Source organism: Suncus etruscus, chromosome 11, assembly GCF_024139225.1.
Source record: "Suncus etruscus isolate mSunEtr1 chromosome 11, mSunEtr1.pri.cur, whole genome shotgun sequence".
NCBI classification, from domain to species: Eukaryota; Metazoa; Chordata; class Mammalia; order Eulipotyphla; family Soricidae; genus Suncus; species Suncus etruscus.
Window position 1 is genome coordinate 38313109 of NC_064858.1, and position 23684 is coordinate 38336792.

At 38.6% G+C, this 23684-nt stretch overlaps 1 non-coding gene across 1 annotated transcript; it reads right to left on the bottom strand.

Moving 5' to 3' along the window:
* Window positions 1-3675: 3675 nt before the first annotated feature.
* On the bottom strand, window positions 3676-3805 carry LOC126023108 (small nucleolar RNA SNORA22). Its single transcript, XR_007500320.1, has one exon. It is a non-coding gene; the product is annotated as a small nucleolar RNA SNORA22 (small nucleolar RNA).
* Window positions 3806-23684: the final 19879 nt, after the last annotated feature.

Consider the following 23684-nt stretch of genomic DNA (forward strand, 5'->3'; position numbering starts at 1 on the left):
CAAGACTGCAAAATAGCTTTTAGGTGAAAAGCTGGAATATGGCAGAAAGAACAGCAAAATGGCCTCAAACAAGTCAGTCCCCAACATCTCCCCCTTTCTCTTCTAATAAAAGAAGGAAAGTCGTGAGCGGGTGGAAGAACCGTGTCTTAGGCATACAAGGTTTGACCAGGTCGGACACGGCCAAAGCCGCAATTAAAAGGTGGCTACAAACGCCGTGGGTGTGCACAGGGATCCGAATTATGCGCTGTAGCCTTTTTGGGCCGTGCCCTAACTGGGACCTTGCTAATCCCGTCGTAGGTGTCTCCACAGCCAAGAGCACAAGTGCCGGAGTGAGCTCCGCTTGTTAGCTATGCGCTCTATCTCCTGGAAACTTAGTGGCTGGAAAGGCGGCTTGGTGACTAAAGCCAAGTTTTCACAGGAGTCACGCGGGGTTAGATGCTGGTAGTTAACCTGAATAGAGGTTTTTGCCTGTTCATCTACCTGGTTCTTAATAAAGGCAGTGATTTTGCGGAAAATCCATGGGCTAAGAGAAAGGAGCAGCATGAGGCTAATGAGTGGGCCCAAAATAGTGGACAAGATAGTGTGAAGCCAAGGAGAAGAGAAAAACCAGCCCTGGTACCAGCCTTGTTCTTCATCGAAATGTTTTTCAAAATCTTTTATACCGTCACCAATGTGTTGAACGCTATTCCTAACTAATCCAGGTTTATCTTTGAAAATACAACATTGTTCCTTAAGGGCTACACAGACTCCCCCCTCTACATAAGGGCAAAATATAGAGCACGACGATTTTGGAGAACAACATCAGCAAGGGAACTAATAGTATCTGTGAGAAATTGCAGACTAGTTTTGATTTCATTAATGTCTTGTTCCACTACTTGAGTAAGAGTGCGGAAATTGGATTGAGAGGATACAAGAGAGTAGATACCAGTGCCAGCGCCAGTAGCGCCAACAGCAAGGAGCACTGCAAGTGTAATGGAGGTGAAGGGCTCACGGCGTTGTCGAGAAAGGGATTGAGAAGAATAGGAATAGGGTGAGGCGGCAGGAGAGGGAAAGATATGTTCTGAGTGAATGGTGATTTTTGGAATGAGAATAACGAGAATACAGTAATCATGTGAAAGGAGAAAAGAGGAACAAATGATGAAAGGAGTAAGGCCAGAAGCACAGGCAAAATAAGTACCATTGGGGGCTAACAGATAGGGTTGTGAGGAGGAAGAATTGTAGATGTCAATAGTTTCGTTGCACACGTCAAGTAATTGGCTAGGAAGCAGGGAGTCGTTAGGCTTAATGCAGAGGCCAGAGCCTACGACTTGACCGAATGTAATGCCATGTTGAGGTTGTGTGTTCCAACGGAGGTCAGAGGGGTTGGAGGTAGAGGAAAGGTTGCCAAACACTGCAACACCTTCATAGAAAGGAGGTTGAGGAGAAAAACAAAGCCAACATCTTTCATAGGCAGGATCTGTAAGGGCAAGAGCAGAAGCATTTATGAGATTGAGAATAACCTGAGAGGACGGAGAAGGACCTGAAGGCATAGTGAGCTGTCTGAGAGAAGGAGAGGCAGATGGAAGAGGATAAGGAGGAGAAGGCATGTGTGATGGACCTGAATGAGGATGAAGAAAGGTGTTAGGACCAACGGCGAGGGGGTGAGAATTCGGCAACTGTTTAAGTAAACGGAGGGAAAAAAGAAGTCCAGGGTCGGTACGCCTAACGTAAAGTCTGAGTCCCCATTGTACGGGTTGAGTCCAGTGATGCTGACGTCCAGCAGCAGTAAATTCGATGATGAGGGGGTTACACCAACCACGGGTAGCAGAGGATGCATCACAGTTCAGAAAAGGAGGAGTTGGGGGGCGTGAAACGGTGATGAAGTCCCAGGAGGAAGAGGGTTTCCAATAAGCAGTTCCGGTGGTTTCACAGCCCCAGGAGGCGCAAAAGTGTTGGTTATGAGCGCCACACTTATAGTCGCTGGAACGGGGCCGGTGGTGACCAGGGCAGACGTAGAAGGTGGTGAAGGGGTGGCGTAGTACATCACGGCGAATAACAGAGTTGCAGCCACCGCTAGCAGGGGAGTAATAGTCATCGGGGTCAACAGCACGAGGTTGAGGCAGGCGGAAATTGGAGGTGCCCCAGTATAGGCTTGCACCCATGGTTAGGGCACAAAGGTCGACTTGCAAGACCGGCCAAGGGATGGAGGTAGAGAGGATGGAGGTTGTTGGTGGCATCGGTGGGCATCCAAGGCAGCTAGGCAGAGTGTCTAATTCAGCATTGTCAAAGGTGGAGTCAGTTAGAAACAGGTTTGCAGGAATGGCGTCTAGCAGGAGGTTTATAAGAAAACAGCTTGGCAGAAGGCAAAATGGTTACTTCATATAAAAATTAAGAATTTGCAGAAAACATTAGCAATTTACATTACACTAGTTATTTTTGAATACCACGGGAATGCTATTTGACCTCTGTTAGACTTTGGCATAAAAGAAAATTTATAATTAACAATTGCTAATTAAAAAAAATTTTTTTAAACTGAATATAAAGGATTTTTCTTAAACTTCTAGTTATTATGTTAAAGCTGGATGCTATTTTTTAGCCATAAATACATATTCTATAGGCTTGAACTTACACATAGCAGAAAAGCCAGGTGACTGCAAAGTCCAGAAATTCTCCAGGGAAAAGTTATCCCCGATGGCCATTGAGAAATCTGGGGTTTGCCATTCTCCACACCCTCCGCCATGTTCTTAGAAGGACAAAGCTAGCTTAATACATAATTTTTAACACATGATTTTTAATTGTAAGATGCCAGTTTGTGAACTGACCAGACTGAACCAGGTTGAAAAAATTAATTGAAATTTAAAAAATGGATAAGGCTTTAAAAATTGTATTATTATAAAATGTAGAGATAACAAATAAACAGACAAAACAAAACAACACTAAACACAACATTTTACACTTGTGGCCACTTTCATTCATCACAACAGACACATAAACAGACAAAAGGATTGATTTAAGACTTATTTATAAAAAATTGACAAGCGCTTTTAAATATTTAGCTAACATGTTTGTGAGAAGAAGAGAAAAAAAAATTTTGTAGAAAAACTTTTTTAGTTTTGAGAAGTACTTAATGTAGATGGAGTGGAACTTTGCTGAAAATAAATTTTAAGGTTTAGATTTAACACAAAACATTTTTAAAACAATTTTAATTTGAAGTTTAAAACATTAAGTAAAATGGTTAATGAGCACTGTAGAAGGAGTCTCTACTTGGAAGTATGAAATGATTTGCTGTAAATGAATAGGTTTTCTTTAAATTGGTTTTGCAGTAGAACAGTAAGACAGCTGCAATAAAGTGTTAAAATTTTTATGATTAAACACAATAGCATGAACTATGATTATTAAAGGTATAAAAACTGATTTTTTAAAAAACAAACAACTGTTTTTACTATGAAGACTTTAAGTGAATAATTTGTAAAAAATATTATATACCAAATTAACTAAATGCTTAGATTATTATAAAATATAGTTAAAGACATCTGATGCATTTACACACCTAGAACTTAAGACTAAAATTATATTTAATACTAGTTAATTTGCTTATAAAGTTTAGTTACTTTTATATATTACTTATAAAATTATATATAATATATTTTTCATTTATATTATTTTTTCACTGCGACACAAATATACAGATTTGTATAATGTGCTGATATTTTGAATGCACTTAAAATAATAGTTCTTTCAATGCAGAAATAAAGAACAACCATTGCTGTAGCACAAAGTTAAAACTAAGGGTACTATAAAGCACACCTAGGTGTTTACTGTGCATTAAATTAACTATATTGTTTAAAAAGGCTAACCACATTATTTTTCACATAATTTTGTAAATACTTTAAAAATTAAAATAAAACTTTTAATAGAAATATAAGATTTAAATTTAACACTTTTGTGTTCGTTTGGATTTTAAAACACAAAGAAGTTTTTCTTTTACCAACATTTTGTTATCTGTAAAGTGACAGAATTATGACCTTGCTCTAAAATTTTCTGAGAGGCATGGAAAAAAAAAAGTTTATTGCCCTTATCTTCCTGTTGCTTTTTAATGTTTTAATAATTACTTTACACCACTTAATGCACTAAACCTAATAACACATATTTGACGAAGTGTAGGGCTGACAAGGTGAAGCAGAGTTTTTCACTGATAACTCGGGGAGGGGCCAGCACAGTTAACAGCAGGAAGGCTAGAGGCAAATTATTTACAGTCAGCAGGGTGTAATGATATAGAGAAAAAAAAACAATCTTTTAAGATTAATTACTAATTTATTGGAATTAGAGGGAATGGCAACCGAAGAGGGGAGTTTGGGTTGCAAAAGTACTATGGGGTTTATGGTTTTATTAATTGATTTGAGAATATGCAAGAGATGCCACTTTTCAGATTTTTTTTTTTTTTGAATAACAAAGATTGGGTATTTCAAGGTGAATTGGAAGGCTTAAAGTGGGAGTGGCAGGGCCTGAGCTGGCTGTTTTCCAAGGCTGGCAGGAAAGAGGCCGAAGGAGGCTGAGGATTGGTTTGAGAAAATGTACTGAGTAAAGGGTACATTAGGCTTAGAAGTTTTAACAGCAAAGTGTAGATATCGCAAGGTTTTATGGCTTAGCAGATGATACTTTGTAATTATCCTACTCACTGTGCCCTTAGAATTTTTTGTAGGCACTGCAGCAGTTTCTGTTTTATGGCACTCAGCCTGACTTTTATAGTTTGTTTCTTTGAATTCTCAAGAGGGGGGGCTTGGCCGTGGAATTCAGTGGGCAAAGGACAGACAGCTATAGATTTAGGAGGGCGGGGGAAAGCCTGAAGGGCAGAAACTTGTGAATTAAGAGAAGCAGCCTGTTTTTGAAGGCTTAAGATTTGTTTAAGATTTTTAATGTGGCCAAGTAGCTTCATATCTATAGCTTTAAGAGGGGGAGCGGTGAGAGGAGGGAATCTGCCATGGTTAGGGACTGAGCGTCTTGGGCATTTAGAATTTTTCCCCTGGGGTGCGGGGGATCAGTGGGAGGCGTTTGAGAAGGTAGCTGCGGAGGCTGCTGAGCAGGCGGGGAGGGGGGGGGGTGGGAAGACTTTCTCCATTAGGGAGAAAGACAGGAAAGGTAGCACTGGTTTTTGAGCTAAGAGCAATATCAAGTTTGTTAGAGAGGTGAGAGACCATGGATGTAATTGTGGTGAGTTGGGAGCTTAAGTCAGAAAAAGGGGGGGGGAGGGAGAAAGCAGCAACAGTTTGTTGCTGGTGTGGGGGAGCTGCTGGAATGCTGGCTTTGGGGAGCGACTTCCAGGCACGGAGGGCAGCAAGAGCCATGTTGGCAAGCTGGGACCTGGAAAGTGTGTGCTGTACCTTTAAGGTATGAAAAGAGGCGAGGCCAGCTATACGAGCTTAGAGATCAGAATTCCTGCCTGTCTGCAAGGGCTTTGCAGCGGAAAAAAAAGTTAACTTCCCAAGAGACAAAGAGTTCAGCTTTTAGATTCTAAGCAGGAGAGCGTGTAAGGGGCTTGGGGGCCATAGGAGGTTACGGCTTGAAATGGCTCTTTGAGGCTTTTCCAATTAAAGGCTTTGTATTGTTGCAATTGCTGGCTAAGGAGGGGAGGGTGGTGAAACAGGGACGGAGCTGAAGCTAGGGAAGTGAAGGGCTGTTTAGGATTTTGCACAGAGGGTGCAGCGGCCTCTTCTGTAGGGGTCTGGGTGCATAGAGCAGAAGCATGGACAGAAGTAAGGGAGGGATATAAATGAGAAGCATTAGAGAGATCTTTAAGAGCATTAGTTACTTTGGAGACAAAGGTAGAAGAATCAGTGGTGGAGGGAGGACAAGGGGAAGTATTCTCAGAGGGAGAAGGGAGATGAGAGACAGAATTAGAACGAGAGGGAGTCCTGGAACACTCACGGGAGACTTGTTGTACATGAGATTCAACGGCATGGATGATGTCTTTGGCGGTTCCGGCATTTTTAGTTACAATGATATCTCTTAACAGGCTCCAATATTGGAACATAATTTTTTCCTTCTGTGAATCATCATTATTTACAAAATAATCACTCATTTCATGTCCTACTTTGTCCCAAGTGGACGCAACAATTTCTGGACAGGTAATAATAAACCAATGACATACATTATGAATAAACATAAGAAAATTACAAATATTCTTTTTGGTAACCTCTATATGTCTGGCTTTCAACTCAGACTGAATATCAATAATGAATTTAAGTTCAGTACTCAATGAAAACACCCATGGAAGTGAAGCCAACGGGCGAAGCCCCAAGAGCCAATCAGGGGCGGTGATCAGAACGACTGAAAAAACTGCAGTTTAAATATTTGATTAAGGCTAACTCGTTTCAACGCCTACCCGGATGGGGTATATCCTGCGATTTACGAAACAGCTCCGGACTCGCCGACCCGTAGTCGTTCGGAGTGTGGCGGTGGTCTTCGAGCCCAGCGTTGGGCGCCAAAATGCGGTGTCCTGAAGCCCCCCCAGGGGGGACCCGGCCAGCAGGAATTAGCTGGAAAGGCTTCTCAGACAACCGCACTCCTATTTTGCTGAGTAGAAGAGCAACCACACCTGTAAAAAATCTGAAAGAGGTTAATAATAAAGACCCAAGGCAGCGTCTCACTGTTCAAGGGTCCCTTTATTGGGCTACAGCTCCTTCTTATATAATGAAGGAGAAGGGGGCAGTACAAAGGTGATGTCAGTCATACTTTTGGCGCGAAGGCCCATACAAGGCAAGAATATATTTCAGGTTTCAAGGAACAAAGAAAGTTAGGCATTCTCTAAATAAGGAAGTGGGCAGTGGGCTAGGTGACCTTCAAGTTATGCTGAACGTGCTGTTTCTATGGAAACCTCTAGTGTCCTTCAAGCTGCATTTTTAATTGCTTGATTATCAGGTGGTGCAAGATGTGCCTGCCTCAGTGATCTTGAACAGACAATGTAGCATACACTTATTGATAATAGCCTAGTTCACTCCGAAATGTGGTCTTAAGGAGTGAGGCCTAGTTTCTGATAACGGTACCGGACAGTGTTGCTCTCCTCCGGGCTAGAGTTAATTATATCTAGTTGCACATTCCTTTCTCTATAGCTCAAAAACTTACAGCAAGACTGCAAAATAGCTTTTAGGTGAAAAGCTGGAATATGGCAGAAAGAACAGCAAAATGGCCTCAAACAAGTCAGTCCCCAACAAATCACCAGTGCAACGTTCTCATCACAAATGTCCCAAATCTCCCTCATCCCCACACAAGCCCCCGCCTGTACACTAGACAGGCTTTCCATTTCCCTCATACATTCTCATTATTAGGACAGTTCAAAATGTAGTTATTTCACTAACTAAACTCATCCCTGTTTGTGGTGAGCTTGCTGACGTGAGCTGGAACTTCCTTCCCTTCTCTCTTTTGAGTCTGAAAATTATTATTGCAAGAATGTCTTCATATTTTTTAAAACCCATAGATGAGTGAGACCATTCTGCGTTTTTCTCTCTCTCTCTGACTTATTTCACTCAGCATAATAGATTCCGTGTACATCCATGTATAGGAAAATTTCATGACTTCATCTTTTCTGACAGCTGCATAATATTCCATTGTGTATATGTACCACAGTTTCTTTAGTCATTCGTCTGTTGAAGGGCATCTTGATTGTTTCCAGAGTCTTGCTATGGTAAATAGTGCTGCGATGAATATAGGTGTAAGGAAGGGGTTTATGTATTGTATTTTTGTGTTCCTAGGGTATATTCCTAGGAGTGGTATAGCTCGATCATATAGGAGCTTGATTTTCAGTTTTTGGAGGAATCTCCATATCGCTCTCCATAAAGGTTGAACTAGACAGCATTCCCACCAGCAGTGGATAAGAATTCCTTTCTCTCCACATCCCCGCCAACACTGTTTATTCTCATTCTTTGTGATGTCTGCCAATCTCTGTGGTGTGAGGAGGTACCTCATAGTTGTTTTGATTTGCATCTCCCTGATGATTAGTGATGTGGAGCTTTTATTTATGTGTCTTTTGGCCATTTGTATTTCTTCTTTGTCAAAATGTCTGTCCATTTCTTCTCCCCATTTTTGATAGTATTAGATGTTTATTTCTTGGAAATTTCTATCAGTGCCTTGTATATTTTGGTGATTAACCCCGTGTCTGATGGGTATTGGGTGAATAGTTTCTCCCACTCAGTGGGTGACTCGTGTATCCTGGGCACTATTTTCTTTGAGGTGCAGAAGCTTCTCAGCTTAATATATTCCCATCTGTTAATCTCTGCTTTCACTTGCTTGAAGAGTGCCATTTTCTCCTTGAATATGCCTGTAATCTCAATGTCCTGGAGAGTTTGCCTACTAGTTGTTCTACATATCTTATGGTTTCGGGTCTGATACCATGTTTTTTAATCAGTTTGGATTTTAGCTTCGTATATGTTGTTAGCTGGGGGTCTAAGTTCAATTTTTTGCAAGTAGCTAGGCTGTTGTGCCAATACCACTTGTGGAAGAGGCATTCTTTTCTCCATTTAGGATTTCTTGCTCCTTTATCAAAAATAAGGTGACTGGATGTCTGGGGAACATTCTCTGAGTATTCAAAACTATTCCACTGATCTGGGGGCCTGTCTTTATTCCAATACCATGCTGCTTTGATAATTATTGCTATGTAGTAAAGTTTAAAGTTGGGGGAAGTAATTCCTCACAGATTCTTTTTCCCAATGATTGCTTTAGCTATTCTAGGGTGTTTATTGTTCCAAATAAATTTCAAAAATGCCTGACACACTTTGAAGAATGTCATGGGTATCTTTAGAGGGATCTCATTAAATCTGTACAATGCCTTGGGGAGTATTGATGATGTTAATCCTGCCAATCTATGAGCAGGGTATGTGTTTCCATTTCTGCGTGTCCTCTCTTATTTCTTGAAGCAGAGTTTTATTGTTTTTATAGGTCCTACACATTTTTCAAGTTCATTTCAAGAGATTTGAGTTTGTGTGGCACTATAGTGAATGGGGTATTTTCTTAATGTCCATTTCTTTCTTAGTTCTATTGGTGTAGAGAAAGGCCATTGATTTTTGTGTGTAAATTTTGTTTTTTTAAATAATATATTAATTTTATTCCCCCCTCCAAAATATCCAGATACAAGTTCCTAATTTGAGTAAAGTTCCACTAATGTCACAATTACATGTCTAGACCTGTTCTTTTTTTATTTTTTATATATTTTATTTAAACACCTAGATTACATACATGGTTGTGTTTGGGTTTCAGTTATGAACACATGGGTGTTCAGTCATGAACACCACCCATCACCAGTGCAACATTCCCATCACCAATGTCCCAAATCTCCCTCCTCCCCATCCGACCCCTGCCTATACTCTAGACAGGCTTTCCATTTCCCTCATACATTCTCATTATTAGGACAGTTCAAAATGTAGTTATTTCACTAACTAAACTCATCATTCTTTGTGGTGAGCTTCCAGAGGTGAGCTGCAACTTCCAGCTCCTTTCTCTTTTGTGTCTGAAAATTATTATTGCAAGAATGTCTTTCATTTTTTAAAAAATCCATAGATGAGTGAGACCATTCTGCGTTTCTCTCTCTCTGACTTATTTCACTCAGCATAATAGAATCCGTGTACATCCATGTATAGGAAAATTTCATAACTTCATCTCTCCTGACAGCTGCATAATATTCCATTGTGTATATGTACCACAGTTTCTTTAGTCATTCGTCTGTTGAAGCCCATCTTGGTTGTTTCCAGAGTCTTGCAATGGTAAATAGTGCTGCAATGAATATAGGTGTAAGGAAGAGGTTTTTGTACTGTATTTTTTTGTTCCTAGGGTATATTCCTAGGAGTGGTATAGCTGGATCATATGGGAGCTCGATTTCAAGTTTTTGGAGGAATCTCCATATCGCTTTCCATAAAGGTTGAACTAGACGGCATTCCCACCACCAGTGGATAAGAGTTCCTTTCTCTCCACATCCCCGCCGACACTGTTTATTCTCGTTCTTTGTGATGCCTGTCAATCTCTGTGGTGTGAGGAGGTACCTCATAGTTGTTTTGATTTGCATCTCCCTGATGACTAGTGATGTGGAGCATTTTTTCATGTGACTTTTGGCCATTTGTATTTCTTCTTTGTCAAAGTGTCTGTTCATTTCTTCTCCCCATTTTTTGATGGGATTAGATGTTTTTTTCTTGTAAATTTCTGTCAGTGCCTTGTATATTTTGGAGATTAGCCCCTTATCTGATGGGTATTGGGTGAATAGTTTCTCCCACTCAGTGGGTGGCTTTTGTATCCTGGGCACTATTTCCTTTGAGGTGCAGAAGCTTCTCAGCTTAATATATTCCCATCTGTTTATCTCTGCTTTCACTTCCTTGGAGAGTGCCATTTCCTCCTTGAATATGCCTGGAATGTTTTGCCTATGTGTTGTTCTATATATCTTATGGTTTCGGGTCTGATATCAAGGTCTTTAATCCCTTTGGATTTCACCTTCATACATGATGTTAGCTGGGGGTCTAAGTTCAATTTTTTGCAAGTGGCTAGGCAGTTGTGCCAACACCACTTGTTGAAGAGGCTTTCCCTGCTCCATTTATTATTTCTTGCTCCTTTATCAAAAATTAGGTGATTGTATGTCTGGGGAACATTTTCTGAGTACTCAAGCCTATTCCACTGATCTAAGGTCCTGTCCTTATTCCAATACCATGTTGTTTCGATAACTATTGCTTTGTAGTAAAGTTTAAATTTGGGGGAAGTAATTCCTCACATATTCTTTTTCCCAATGATTGCTTTAGCTATTCTAGGGTATTTATTGTTCCAAATAAATTTCAAAAGTGCCTGATCCACTTCTTTGAAGAATGTCATGGGTATCTTTAGGGGGATCACATTAAATCTGTATAATGCCTTGGGGAGTATTGCGATTTTGATTATGCTAATTCTGCCAATCCATGAGCAGGGTATGTGTTTCCATTTCCACTTGTCCTCTCTTATTTCTTGGACCAGAATTTTCTACTTTTCTTTGTATAGGTCCTTCACATTTTTAGTCAAGTTGATTACAAATATTTGAGTTTGTGTGGCACTATTGTGAATGGGGTTGTTTTCTTAATGTCTTTTTCTTCCTTATTACTATTGGTGTATAGAAAGGCCATTGATTTTTTTGTGTTAATTTTGTAGCCTGCCACCTTGCTATATGAGTCTATTGTTTCGAGAAGCTTTTTGGTAGAGTCTTTAGGATTTTCTAAGTAGAGTATCATGTCATCTGCAAACAGTGAGAGCTTGACTTCTTCCTTTTTATCTGGATTCCCTTAATACCTTTTTCTTGCCTAATCGCTACAGCGAGTACTTCCAGTGCTATGTTGAATAGGAGTGGTGATATAGGAAAGCCTTGTCTTGTGCCAGAATTTATAGGGAAGGCTTTTAGTTTTTCTCCATTGAGGATAATATTTGCCACTGGCTTGTGGTAGATGGCCTTATCTATATTGTTAAGGCTTCTTTCATTCCCATCTTGCTGAGAGCTTTGATCAAGAATGGGTGTTGGATCTTATCAAATGCTTTCTCTGCATCTATTGATATGATCATGTGATTTTTATTTTTCTTATTGTTAATGTTGTGTATTATGTTGATAGATTTATGGATGTTAAACCATCCTTGCATTTCTGGGATGAAACATACTTGATCGTATTGGATGATCTTCTTAATGAGACATTGAATCTTGTTTGCCAGGATTTTTTTGAGGATCTTTGCATCTGCATTCATCAGCAATATTGGTCTGTAATTTTTTTTCTTAGCATCTCTGTCTGGTTTAGGTATCAAGGTGATGTTGGCTTCATAAAAACTATTTTGAAGTGTTTCTGTTATTTCGATTTCATTAAAGAGTCTTGCCAGGGTTTGTTGTAGTTCCTCTTGGAACGTTTGAAAGAATTCATTAGTGAATCCATCTGGGCCTGGGCTTTTATTTTTGGGCAGACTTTTTGTTACCATTTTAATTTCATCAATGGTGATGGGGGTGTTTAGATATGCTATATCCTCTTCATTCAGCCGCGGAAGATGATTATAAGAGTCCAAGTATTTATTCATTTCTTCCAGGTTCTCATTGTTAGTGTCATAGATTTTCTCAAAGTAGTTTCTGATTACCCTTTGAATTGCTGCCATATCAGTAGTGATCTCTTCTTTTTCATTCCTAATATGAGTTGTGAATTTTTTCTCTCTTACTTTGTTATTTTTGCCAGTGGTCTATCAATCTTGCTTTTTTTTTTTCTCTTCAAAAAAATATCTTCTGCTTTCGTTGATCATTCAGATTCTTTTTTGGGTTTCCACTTCGTGAATTTCTGCTCTCAGCTTTGTTATTTCCTTCTGCCTCCCTATTTTTGGATCCTTTTGCTGAGCACTTTCTCATTCTATCAGCTGCATCATTAAGCTACGCTGGTAAGCCCCTTCTTCCTTCCTGATGTGTGCTTTCAAAGCTATCAATTTTCCTCTCAGTACTGCTCTTGCTGTGTCCCATAATTTCTGGTAGTTTTTGTCTTTATTATCATTTGTTTCCAGGAAAGTTTTGATTTCCTCTTGGACCCACTGGTTATTAAGTGTGAGGCTCTTTAACTTCCAGGTGTTAAATTTTTTTCTTCTGTGTCCATTTAGAATTCACATATAATTTCAGAGCCTTGTGGTCAGCAAAGGTAGCCTGCAAGATTTCTATCCTCTTAATATTATGGAGGTATGTTTTATGTGTCCGCATGTAGTCTATCCGGAGAATGTCCCATGTACATTAAAGAAGAATGTGTATCCAGGTTTCTGGCATTTAGTCAGTTGACATTGAGAGAAAGAATTATCCTGGGATTTAATTCCATCTTTATATCGAAACTTGGTGCGTCTTTTAGTCAGTCTTGTCTTAAATTATGTCTTTCAGTTTTTCTCTTAAGACTGGTTTTGAGTCTGTAAAGTTTCTGAGCTGTTTTTGTCTGTAAAACCATGTATTCTTCCATGAAACAAGAAAGTGAGTTTTGTTGGGTACAGTATTCTAGGTGAAGCATTCATTTTATTGAATTTTGTCACTATGTCCCACCACTGCTTTCTGGCCTTGAGTGTTTCTGGTCTGCTGTAAATCTCAAGGATACTCACTTGAATGTAATTTCCCCTTTTGATCTTGCTGTTTTCAAAATTCTGTCTCTATCTATGGGATTCATCATTGTGACTAGGATATGTCTTGGCGTATTTTTTCTGAAGTCTCTTTTGATTGGTACTCTTCGTGCATGCAGGATTTGATCACATATATTCTTTAGCTCTGGTAGTTTCTCTTTAATGATGTTCTTGACTGTTGATTCTTCCTGAAAATTTTCTTTCTTGATTTCTGGGACTCCAATGATTCTTAAGTTGTTTTTGTTGAGCTTATCATAAACTTCTATTTTCATCTGTTCCCATTCTTTGACTATTTTTTTTCATTTTCTCTTCATTTGCTTTAATTTTTTTCCCAATCTCTCGCACTGTATGGAGTTGTTATTGATCTCATCTTCCACACTACCAATTCTATTCTCAGTTTCTCTTATTCTGTTGTAGAGCTTATCCATTTTGTCATTCAATTCGTTTACTGTTTTTTTAGGTCTGTTATTTGACCTGTTATTTTAATTTGGTGTTTTGTGATTTCTGTTATCATATTTTCTTGGTTCTTATTAGTGTTTTGCTCAACCTGATCCATGGTTTCTTTGAGTTCTTTGAGCATCTTCCATATTGTTGTCTAAACTCCTTATTTGAGAGATTGTTTAGGTGGTTGGTCGTTTTCTGGTCATCAGAACTGTCATCTTCATTCTCTATGTCTGATGCTGGCCTGCATTGTTTTCCCATTGTCACACTGGTATTGTGGGTTTTTCTACATGTTGTGGTGGTATTCATTGGCTAAATGATATACGTGGACACGTATATCCTCTGTCTCCACCCTTTATGGATGGGTTGACTTGCCTCCAAGGAAGGGGTATTCTCCATGGATGAAGCTTTACACAGGATCAAATCTTAGGCCCGAGCATAAAGCAGAGAAGACAGTCTGGGGAGAAATGCTGGGCTTCAGTAATCCAGCATAGTTCTTAGTGTGATTTTTTTCTTCTTGTTTCAATGGTGTTCTTTCCTCAGAAAGAGCACACGGCCACGCTCTAGCGTTTTTTTGGCCCACTCCCAAGTGGTTTAGGTGAAAGGACAGGAGACAGAACACACAGGCAGCACTCACAATTTCTCACAGTCGGGCCCCACTGGGCAGGCGTAGTTTTCACACCCATAACTTTTACGGAAGATTTATCATAAGCAATCCTCTAGCCCAGAAGGCCGTGGTGGAATATAGTGAAAAAATTAAAAGAAACCTTAATGAAACTAATGCCTCATCAAGAATATTTCTTTCACCCAGCCATATGCTCAATTATATTTGAAAAAATAAAATACAACTTTAGGAAAAACCAACAGATTATGAAATTTACAGACTCATATCTAACTTTTTTGTTTTGAAGTTATTTATAAATAAATACTGTGATTGAATCACCATGATATACACAGTTATATAATTGTTCATATTGAGTTTCAGTCATGCAATGTACAACAACCTTCACCAGTACACATTTCCTGCCACCCATGTCTCCAGTTTCTCTCCCACTATCATTTTCCTTCCCCAAGTCTGTATCTGTGGCAGACATTTTTCTTCTCATAAAGCCACCATGGTTTGCAATATTGTTAATGAAGGGATATCATACATAACACGTTATCTCCTTTCAGCAACTAGTTATTCTGCAGAGTGATCATTTCTACTATTGTTATCATAGTGCTTACTTCTGTGCCTTAACTACACCCCTCAATATTTATGGCAAATATCCTACCATGAAATGGTCCTGTTGGCCCTTATCTCTATTGATTTTAAACAATATTGTCGTAAATTCTATTTTCTTTTTTTTTTTTTTTTTTTTTTTTTTTGGTTTTTGGGCCACACCCGCTTGACGCTCAGGGGTTACTCCTGGCTATGTGCTCAGAAATCGCCCCTGGCTTGGGGGGACCATATGGGACGCCGGGGGATCGAACCGCGGTCCTTCCTTGGCTAGCGCTTGTAAGGCAGACACCTTACCTCCAGCGCCACCTACCCGGCCCCCGTAAATTCTATTTTCAAAACCTGCTTTAAAAGAACTGAGGGAGATGTGGCTGGAGCGATAGCACAGTGGTAGGGTGTTTGCCTTACATGTGGCCTATCCAGGAAAAACCTTGGTTTGATCTCCTCAGTGTCCCATATGGTCCCCCAAGCCAGAAAATATTTCAGAGAGCATAGCCAAAAATAACCCCTAAGTGTCACAGGGTGTGTCTCGAAAAACAAAACAAAAACAAAACAAAAAAAAAAAAACAAAAAAAAACAAACAAAAAAAACTGAAGGGGGTACTTTACTTCAAGACAAAACTCAGAAACGCACCATAAATCTCCAAAAAGATGGAGCAAATTTCTATAGAAATAATCACTGTCAATGTCAATTAACTAAATGCACCAATCAAGCTGTACAGAATGGCAAAATGGAGTAGCAAATAGAATCCAAAATTTTGCTGATTACAAGAAACATACTTGAATAGTCAGAACAAACAAATCCAAAGTCAAAGGCAGATTCAAGCACATAATATCCTTAAAAATGATGGGGTGGCCATATTAATAACAGATGACTTCCTTCAGGCTCTAAAAGGATATGAAAGGTAGATAATAATTTATTAATAATAAAGGAATATAGAAAAGGAAGCAATTGCATTTCTAAATAAGCATGCACTCCATGAGGATATACTTACTAATATCAACAGCAACAGAATAGTAGTTTGTGAGAAGCTGCATGGATCTAGAGCAAAATTGAAGTTTCTAAGACTTTTTTCTCTCTTGCCTGTATGCGGTTTAGCATAAGCCAGAGCTCAAAGGAAATGGCCCACCACAAGAAATTGAAAAAACTTAGAAGTTTTCAACCAGATAGCTTGGAGAAGCGAGATAACATCTATAAGACCCTAGCAACTATAGCCATAACCTATCAGCTTTAAAGACACGTCCTGTTGAATTTTAACACCTGGATGGGCCCTCTTTAACACCTTGGTGGACCCTCAGCTTACATGCAAGTTAGAACATTTTGTGGTGAAAAGCTTGACATAGATGCTGCTAGTTTTCCCCCCTTCCCATTTTATGCTATTGATACATAAAAATGTAGTTAAGATAAAGCAGTAGAAATTTGTAACATGTATTGCTAGCCCTATGCCTTATTTAGATATAACCTTTGCCTCAGGCCTGATTGACAGGCTGAGCACGCCTCCCTTTATGCATTTTCTATATAAACAGTGTATATCCCAATAAAACTCGCTTTTGAACAGATCAGTTGTCTTGAGCCTTTTTCTATTAACTTCTCATAGTTCTATTACAGCATAAGACCGGATCTGCTCGAGAGACCTACGGATAACTAGCGACCCTTAACCAACCACTCCTACATGTTGGGGATCCCCCTCAGGGGGTCGCAGTAGTTGGATTCTTTAACACTGCTCTGTCATCTCTTGATTGATATTGAAGGCTAAAATTCAACAAAAGTATAGTTGTTTTGAAGTAATATGTTGAGGAGAAAGTGTTATTATATCTATATCTATCTATCTATCTATCTATCTATCTATCTATCTATCTATCTATCTATCTATCTATCTATCTCTATATATCTATCGCACTTTTTATCCTCCAAAACCTAAATACACATTCTTCTCTGGTTCACATGGGACATTCTCTAAGAGAGACCACTGCTGGAACACAACACGTACCTCCATAAAATGAAAAGGATAGCAATTGTATCAACTATCTTTTCAGATGATAATGCACTGAAGATAGAAGTGAATTCTAAACAGATATTGAATAATAACTTTAATACTTGGATATTAAATTGTTCATTACTGAACAACAGTTGATCAGAGAAGAAATCAAAATATTCCTGGCAAAAATAAGAATGAGGACATGAACTATCAGAACTTTGGGGACACAAAGTTGGTAGTAAGAGGAACGTTTATTTTAATAGCTTATAATACAAATAGCTTGATAACTTAAACCACATAGAGCTTATTAATTTAGAACACAAATGCTTTCTTGATCTGGAGGCTGGCTCTAGCCGGCATGTGGTCTGGGGAGACCTCAGGTCGAAGGCTTTCTCCCTAGCTTGAGCATGCTGGGAGCCTTGGTAGGTCCCCAGCCGTCCCCCTCTCCTGCTCCCCGGCCTCCAGGCCTTTCTGGGGTGGCAGCCCAGGTGGCCAGACAAGGTGGGTGTCGGGTGGTCTCTCTGGAAGGAGTCCCATGTTTCCCTGCCCTTCCCCCAGTGAAGAGGAATGGGGAGGGCACAGGGAGTAGGGCGGGTAGATCCTGGCTTCCGGTTCTCTACTGAATTCTTTCTTGATCTGGAGGCTGGCTATAGCCGGTATGGGGTCTGGGGAGACCCCAGATCAAAGGCTTTTTCCCTAGCTTGGGCATACTGGGAGCCTTGGTAGGCCCCCAGCCGTCTCCTTTTCTGCCCCCCCCCCAGCTTCCAGGCCTTCCTGGGGTGGCAGCCCAAGAGGCCAGAAAAGTTGGTCCAAATTGAGGGTGCTTTGAGCTGTTCATTTTTACTAAGACACACTCTGGCAATTTCTTAGTAGTCTACATGTTCAAAACCATGCGGCGGCAATAGCCACCCCCCCACACACACACAGTGTATATTAATAGTATATCCTATCCTCAAGTTATGTTTTGTGAATGTAGAATGTCCATCTGGTATTCTGCCCTTTCGCACAACCCTGTAAATCTCATTTTCAATCCTTAACTCTATCACTCCTAACCATCAGTATACCCCATTTACCCTTTTTAACTTCAGTACTGCACTGTCCTTATCACACACCAAAGTGGTGCACTGGATTTAACAACCCCCAACTATTATAAAAGACTTAAAATGGACACATATGGCTTTTGAATATTTTATGTCTACTTTCTTTGACAGCTATAACTCTTGCTAAATATTCCCTTATACAATGAAGATTTTCCCCACTTTTTTCTTTTCTTCTCTTTGTGAGCTGTTCAATAAGGAATATTCGGTGGAGTCACTCAGTTTAATGCTTATGTTTAACCATGTCATGGGGATTTTTGGACTTGTTCTTGCAGCTCCCATATGGGCCTATAATGCCATATAGCATTGTTCCTTGTTTGCATAGGCACATTAAAATGGGAAAATAATATACATACAAATATGTTCTTATCGAATAGAGGTAGGAACACAGAAATCTTGTAGAGCAATGGGTCCTTACATCCTGAACAATGACATAATGTCCTGGCACAGGCCTCTGAAGAATGGGCATTCTCCATTCACCCCTGAACCAGGGAAGCTAACTACAAAACATCCAAGGTCATTTATAACATCATCTGGAAGCAATCTTTTACCAGGGAAGACCATACTACTGCTCTGACATTGACCTGCTCAAAGGAGACTTTCCTCAACATTAAGAAGAATTGACAACAACCACCTACTTATAGGACAGTGCTCTCTGCATTGCCCTTTTATTGTGAGGTGAAACTAAAGGATGCTCTACACCATCCTGATTTCTATTTAGGATATGCAGATTACAGGAGCTTTAATACAGAAAAATGATACCAACAACAGAGACTGAAAAATAAAAGTGTATTGGCACTTCAGACAATGACTTGGATTGTACAAACTAGTCTGCCTGGAGCCTAGAGTTGGTCTTATGCCAGGAAACTTCAGGGGTAGGGTCTCCTTGTATTTAGGCCAAGGCTTTTCCTTTTCATGTCCCTCATATTTTGGTGGGCCTATGCAAACAAAAAGTGCAATTATAACATCATTTTTACTGTGCTCCTTTGACTCTGAACCTTAAAAAAAACCCACTTAAACTTTTGAGGTTAACTTAAACTAATAAGCATGTGTAAGGAAATGTGAGCAAATACTATGCATTCAAAGTTTAAGGAGTTACATAAGTTTTATGAACTTAGATTGCTTTGTGTACTGCTAAGAAATGTTATAATGTACTACAATCTGGGGACTTAAGGTACAAAGTAATTGTACATAGGTTCTATTTTACTTTTCTTTTTTTTTTTTTTTTTTTGGTTTTTTTGGGCCACACCCTGTGACGCTCAGGGGTTACTCCTGGCTATGCGCTCAGAAATTGCTCCTGGCTTCTTGGGGGACCATATGGGATGCCGGGGGATCGAACCGCGGTCCGTCCTAGGCTAGCGCAGGCAAGGCAGGCACCTTACCTCCAGCGCCACCGCCCGGCCCTATTTTACTTTTCTTAATGTTCTGTGGCTGAAATTTCAAAATTAAGGTATCGGCAAGGGGTTTTCTTCTAAGAATTTGTTTCGGGCTGATTATCCTTCCACTGTAACTTTACCTTGTCCTCTTTCTTTGCATCTTTGTTCTCATAATTAAAAATAAAGTTATTTAAAAAATTTAAACACAAACAACTTAATGACAGAGCTTAAGAAATTAGAAAATCACCAACAAATGAGACAAAAGAGGACAGGAGAAAGAAAATAATAAAACTTAGAGCAGAAATTAATGAGCTGGATATCCCCCAAAATCCAAAAGATCAATTAAAACATGAGATGATTCTTTGAAAAACATAAACAAAAGTAATAAACCATCAGCAAGACTCACAAAAAAGACAGAAACAGACACTAATGAATAATCAGAAATTTAAGTGTGGATGCCACAACAGACATCACAGAAATTCAAAGGATCATCAGAGCTTACTTTTAAAATCTTTATGCCACAAAATGAGAGAACCTAGAAGAAATGAATACATTCTTGGACTCCTATAACCTTCCAAGGTTAAACCAAGATGATGTGGAATAACTGAACATATTTAACATTATCAAGGTATAGAATGATAATCAAGCCTTCCCAAAAAAAAGAGCCCACACCTAAATGGATTTATTAGTATCCTAATGAATTCTATAGACCTTCTAATAGGACCTACTGCAAATTCTGTTCAAGCTCTTCCAGGAAAATGAAGAAACAGAAACAATCCCAATCAGTTTCTATGAGGCAAATATCACCCTGATAATAAATGCACACAGAAACACCACAAATAAAGAGAATTACAGATAGGTATCCTTGATAAACACAGATACTAATATCCTCAACAAAATACTAGCAAATAAAATCCAACTCATCCAACAGTCATAAGCTATGACTTCTCTCAAAGATGGTATATCATATGCAAGTCAAAAAACATAATATGTTAAATTAATAAAAATAAAATAATCATAACAAAAATGCTGATAAATCATGTGGCATCATACAGAACCCATTCATGATAAAATTTCTCAATGAGATGGGAGTTAAAAAAATTCTTCAATTTAGTCAAGCCATTTAGCACAAGCCCATAGAAAACATTATATTCAATGCAGAAAAGATACAAGCCTTTACACTGACACAAGATAAAGTTGCCCAAACTCACCACTTTTATTCAAGATAGTACTGCAAGTATTTGCCGTAGCAGTTAGGCAAAAAGAGATATTAATAATTTCCAAATAGAAAGGGGGAAAACTCAGTTTTCATTATTTGAGGATATGACACTATACAGAGAAAACTCTAAAGACACCACAAAAAGCTTCTATAAACAATAGGTCTCTACAGTACAGTTGGAGCCTACAAAATTTACACAAAAACTCTGCATTTGTGTGTTCATTGCAGGATTATTTACAATAGCCAGAATTTAGAAACAACTCAATGCCCAAGAATAGATGAGTGGATAAAGAAACTGGCACAACTCCACAATGGATATATTATGGAAAAATTAATTCATAAAATTTGCTTATACATAGATGGCTATGGAATGAATTGTGCTGAGAGAAATGAGCAAGATGGGAGGGATATACATAGAATTATCTCATATAAATAAATGTATGGTAATAATATCCAAAGAAAATAGAGATGAAATCCTAGAGGACTAGTCTGTGGTTGGAAACTTGCCCCAAACTGTGGAGGAGTGAAAATAGGGCAGCGAAGTGACCACTATGACAGTGATAGTTGAAAATGATAATTGTGGATAATAAATAGGTGCTGACAGGAAGTAAAGTGATATGCATGATTCCCATCAGTAACAATATTGCAAACCACAATGTTTAAAGGAACAAAGCAGGGGCTGGAGAGATAGCATGGAGGTAAGGTGTTTTGCCTGGCATGCAGAAGGTCGGCAGTTTGAATCCCGGCATCCCATGTGGTTCCCGGAGCCTGTCAGGAGCGATTTCTGAGCAAAGATACAGGAGTAACTCCTGAGAGCTTCCAGGTTTGAGCCAAAAATCAAAAAAATAAAATAAAGGAACAAAGCAAATGTGAGAGTGAGAGCTAGCACAAGAGTGTGGGGTTATATCTACAACAGAGAGGCAAGGAGAGGGTAGGGGGAAAGCATGAAGCAAATTGTGGACATTGAATGTTGGAATATTATTACTGAAACTCAATCATGAACAAGTTTTGTACCTGTATCTCATTGTGATTAGATTAAAATTTATGAAAAATAAAATGGTTATTAATATATTTATATGCACCCAATATTTAATTAACTAAATATATAAATAAAAGATTAATAGATCTGAGTAAAAATAGGCAGCAATGTAGTAATAGTAGATAACTATAATTCTTTATTATGAACAACAGACATACAGTACAGAAAGAAAATCAAGGAAATTCTGAACTTGAACAATATATTGTTAGGCCAAAAGGACTAGCAAACATGTACAAAATATGCCCACCAACAGCTCAGAATAAATATGCTTCTTAGTACCTACAGAACATTCTTTTTAATTAAATATTATTTAAACACCATGGGTACAGGGCTGTTTATAATATAATAATATAATGATACAGTTGTGTTTTTTTTTTACAGATACCAAGTTGTTTCTGATTGAGTTTCAGTCATGCAACTTACAACACCCTTTACAAGTGCACATTTCCCACCATCTAGTTCCCTGTTTCCCTCATGCTCTTTCCCTTTTCTGCTTATGGGAAAGACAATTTTCTTCTCTCATTTTCTTTAGATCCCCCCTTATAGACACTGGTTTGCATTATTGTTACTGAGGTGTATCATGCCTATCACTTTATCTCTTTTCAGCATGCAATTTTTATCCAGAGTGATCATTTCCAACTGTCTTTGTAATAGTGGTCCCTTCTCTACCATAAGTGCAATCTTCTGCTACTTGTGGGAAACTTCATACCATGAGCTAGTCTTTTTGTCCCTTATCTCTATTATCTTTTTTATTATCACCATACTAAATTTTTTCTTATATTCCACAAATGAGTGAGATCATTCTCTTTCCCTCTGACTCTTCACTCAAAATATTACTCTCCATACACATTCATGTATAAAAATTTTATTACTTCAATTTTTCAAACAGATGTGTAGTATATTTTCATTGTGTAGTTGTACCACAGCTTCTTTAGCGACTCAATCTAAACATTTAGCTATCATTGTTCTCAAGCACTTTGGTTGTTTTTAGATTCTGGGTATTGTGACTCCAATAAAATTATTGTGCCCCAATGAGGATGAAGAGAGATTTTCTACATTGTGCGTTTGGGCTACAAGATTATATTCTTAGGAGTGGTATTGCTGGGTCATATGGAAGTTCAAGTTCTAGTTTTTCAATAAATATCTATATGTTCTACAAATAAGCTGGTCCAGTTGACATTCCCACCAGTAGTGAATGAGGGTTTCATTATTCCTGCATCTCTGCAAGTACTAGTTGCTATTTATCTTTTTGATTTGTGCCCATCTCCATACAACATTCTGAAGGAAAGAAAATTGATGGATCACAAACCTTGTTTTAAGATTCTTTTTTTCTTTGTTTTGAGTCACATCTGGAATGATTCAGGGAGTACTACTAGTTCTGTGTGCAGGAATTATTTCTGGCTCTACTAAGGGGACCATATTCAGTGACTAGGGGACCACATATAGAGTTGAGCATCAAACATATAAGATAAATACCTTAACCCCTACAATATCTCTTTTGTCTTAAGGTTAAATTTAAGAGACTAGAGACATAAAATAATCTTTCTGATTGCAATAACAAAAACAATGACATAAAATGTTGGAAATTTTACAAATATGTGTAACTAAACAAAGCAATTCTGTACAATCACATAATCTGCAGAAGCCAAAGAGAATAATGATGCTAAAGAATAACTTTAATGAAAAAGAAAAAATTTCATTTATTGTGTACCCAAGTTTAGGTTATAAATTTACTATGCCTGTTTTAAAATACTCTGGCCTGAGGTATGTATTCTTATCACTCATATAATTTTTACAAACATTGTTATAACAAAATATCATGTTATTTTTGCTCAAATTAATCCAGTTTGACCGTTAGACATTTTTAGAAAAAATTTTGTTTGGCTGTGATGTGTTCTTTTTTATTTAATAAATATAATTTTTATTTTAATCATAGTGGCTTACATATCATTGACAATAATATTTTAGGTACATATTAATATAAAATCAGGGGAACTCCCATTACCGAATTGCCCTCCCTCCATCTCCATTCCCGTCCTACCTTCCATATCCTCCTCCCTTACCACCGGGGCTGCAAGAATAAGTGATCCCCTCTGTGCCTAGCTTACTACTTAGGGGTCCTACCCCTGTTTGGTTTTGGTACCTGCCTTATTTCCCGCTCTAATTGAGAGGCGGGACTAGATAGTTCAAGTTATGTGGTTTTGTTTGAAGAAGAGAAAAGTG